General features: G+C 42.8%; 1 long non-coding RNA gene across 4 annotated transcripts; it reads right to left on the bottom strand.

The window, feature by feature from the left end:
- Window positions 1-409: 409 nt before the first annotated feature.
- On the bottom strand, window positions 410-2,564 carry LOC133712133 (uncharacterized). 4 transcript variants are annotated; one of them, XR_009847178.1, is made up of 4 exons: window positions 2,312-2,564; window positions 2,013-2,138; window positions 1,240-1,309; window positions 410-729 (listed from the first exon to the last, which is right to left on the bottom strand). It is a non-coding gene; the product is annotated as an uncharacterized LOC133712133 (long non-coding RNA). The 4 variants fall into 4 exon arrangements; XR_009847179.1 differs by lacking the exon at window positions 410-729 and adding an exon at window positions 742-1,116; XR_009847176.1 differs by lacking the exon at window positions 410-729 and having other exon boundaries at window positions 742-1,309.
- Between the last annotated feature and the right edge of the window lie 321 nt (window positions 2,565-2,885).

The raw sequence follows: 2,885 nt of genomic DNA, 5'->3' as shown, positions 1-2,885 counted from the left end.
TAACTTGCATGTTTATAAGGGTTTGGGTCACTCCATCCATTGCCAATTGGTTTTGGATGTGGACCCTAGATTACTTTATCATGGTATCAAAGCAGGTTATCCCACGTATGCATGTCTCACGGCCACATGGGCTAGCTCCACGTCACCCAAAGTTGTCCACGTATATGGCTTGAAAATTCGCTACACGTGCGGGGGCGTGTTGAGAGTATATATATCCCACATGGGAAAAATAGGACCCTGTCTATGAGTTTATAAGGGTTTGGATCACTCCATCAATTGCCAATTGGTTTTGGATGTGAACCTCATATTACTTTATCAAAATTTAAGGCTCTAAAGATTTTGGTGGCTGTAACGCCCCAAGCTGCACCTCACCAGCTTAAGCACGTCACAGTGCCGCGAGCCTCTAAAACATAAACCGAACGCTCAATTTACATTCTAGAGAACCGCTAGGCATTTTGTTTGAAAACTTTTCGTAAAAACACAGCGGAAGCTGCAAATACCTTTGAGGTGAAAATTCGTTTCATTCGTCTAAAGCTTGGATTTAATGTTCACACAGATGGTACGAACTACAAAGAACAAGAGTATGACTAGATTTGGCACACAGTTGACTGTTCACAAGTCTCGGAGTACGAAGTTCAAGGAATAGAAAGGTAATTTACCAAATTTGTTCTGCACACCCAGCTCCGTCCGCTATTATCCCGTCACCAGTGCACAATACCTGCATCCAAACTGTTGTAGGGGTGAGCTTTCGTCCTCGCTGCTCTACAGGAACTCTACCACGACTAGGTTTGAAACCAGCAAATATATATTTGGGATCCCAGTATGAAAACATGCTTAAACCAATTATTTTAAGGAACGACAAACTTTTAAAAACCCGATGCATGATTAGAAAACTACGTGCGCTTTACCTGATGGCCAGGTTCCGTAGAACCAACATCTGACCTTACCAGTCACAGAGCGCCAAACTTAACACACTAGCTACACACACGGAACCGTGTCATCCTTGCGATTACGCACCATCCGACCGGTGTAGCTAACCCTCCGGAGGTTTAGGGGTGGCTAATCCCCAAGGAAGTCATTGACCACCTTTCCGCTCTCACACACCGCCATCAAAATCTTATACGCACGTTAACTTAAAAACATATTAAATTTGAACTAACAATATACTTTCATCATGCATCACGTAGATAAGAAAATATATAAGAAAATCACCAACCGAGGAGAGTCCTGAATCCCTACCTGGATTCCGACGCTTTCTCTCACGTACTCCGAGAGTCGCGAACCTTCCGTTCCTCGGGTAACTGGAGTCCTAGATTCCGACATTTCGACAGTTAATAATCCATCGAACAATTATATGAGATCTCGACGATTAATAAATCGTTCTAACCAATTTTTCCTGGTTTGACCAGGAGTTGACCAACTTTGACCATTGTTTGACCAATCGAGATAGGTTCGATAATTAACTTAGATTATCGAACATTCACTTGAAATTACGATATTGACCAAACATATATTGAGTGCACCCGATTACTAAGGCCACCCAATATACATATATATGCTTATATATTAATTTCTTTCACTTTCTATCCATTTAACATATGCACAAGCAAAGATCATGTTTCCAATTTCGTAAACGATTTATCTCAATTCACCCAAAACTTGGTCTTTTATTTCCATTTTGCATTTTGTCACATAGTAAATTCCATCGAATTACTATGGACACCCACATAACTTAAACCATCCCTTAGCACCCTTTAAATTCACTCTCAAGCATTCAACATCACAACCCATTCATAATTTCTGTGTTGTTACCTCTCAAATAACAATAGCCACAGATCAAACATAACAACACAATACCATTTATTCATTCATAACCAGTAACCAATTTCACAGAAACCTCACGCACACACTCACAATCTCCGATCAACAATGCAACCAATTTCTCAAACCATAACTCAATCGATTTTCCAGCCAAACAAACAGAAACATTTCCATCAAAATCTCGATATTACCTCAAGTACTACAATCTGCAAAGAAATCCTCAAACCACCAAACTACACAACTCCTTGCGGAAACTAGGCTGATGATGAACTGAGGATGTCAATGTGATCTACCCAGCCAACTGCCCAATTCCTTGTCTACAGTTGCAGTTGAGGCCGAGACCAAGCCAAGGAGAGCCGGAAAAGTCGCCGGTAACGAAGAACACGGCAGAACCGAGATGAACCCAGAAACGAAATCGTCAAAACGTGATCAAATTTGAAAACTAATTACACAGGCATGTATACCATGAAGAGGAGATGAGGTTTAATACCAATTACAGGCCAGATGGTGGCCGGAATCGCAGAAACTCGCCGGAGCAGTCGCTGCTTCTCACCGTCGAGTCTCCCTCCTCGTACGGTGCATGGGCGATCAAAGGCCACAGGCGTGACGGCGACGACGAGACGAAGCTACTGGTGGCCGTGCGCCGAAGTGGGGGGCCGGACGGCGTCCCTCTGGTCGGGTTTCCCTTCCGGGTCGTCTCTCTCTCTCTCTCTTTCGGGTCAGAGAACTCTGGTTCTCTCCCTTTCTCGACACTTCTGGTGTTCCTACGGGTCAAGACACATATATATAAACTGACTCAATTAACAGTGGACGTCCCTGATGAAGCGGTGGAAGAGGTGGATGGCTAGGATCGCTCCACCTGTCTTCTATTTTTTTGAATTAATTTTCAAAATCCCAAAACTTCGGATAGCCACGATAAATAGCCTGAGTATCCGAAAACTTCTCCGAAAATTTCCACGAACTCGTCATGACGTGTACTTTATTATCTAATCCTTAAATCGAGGATTTCACTGTACAAAAATTTCTGAAAATATTCTCGAGCACTTTGATAATTACCGAGATCG

This window comes from Rosa rugosa, chromosome 5, assembly GCF_958449725.1.
Source record: "Rosa rugosa chromosome 5, drRosRugo1.1, whole genome shotgun sequence".
NCBI classification, from domain to species: domain Eukaryota; kingdom Viridiplantae; phylum Streptophyta; class Magnoliopsida; order Rosales; family Rosaceae; genus Rosa; species Rosa rugosa.
This window is presented reverse-complemented; position numbering and strand designations above follow the sequence as displayed.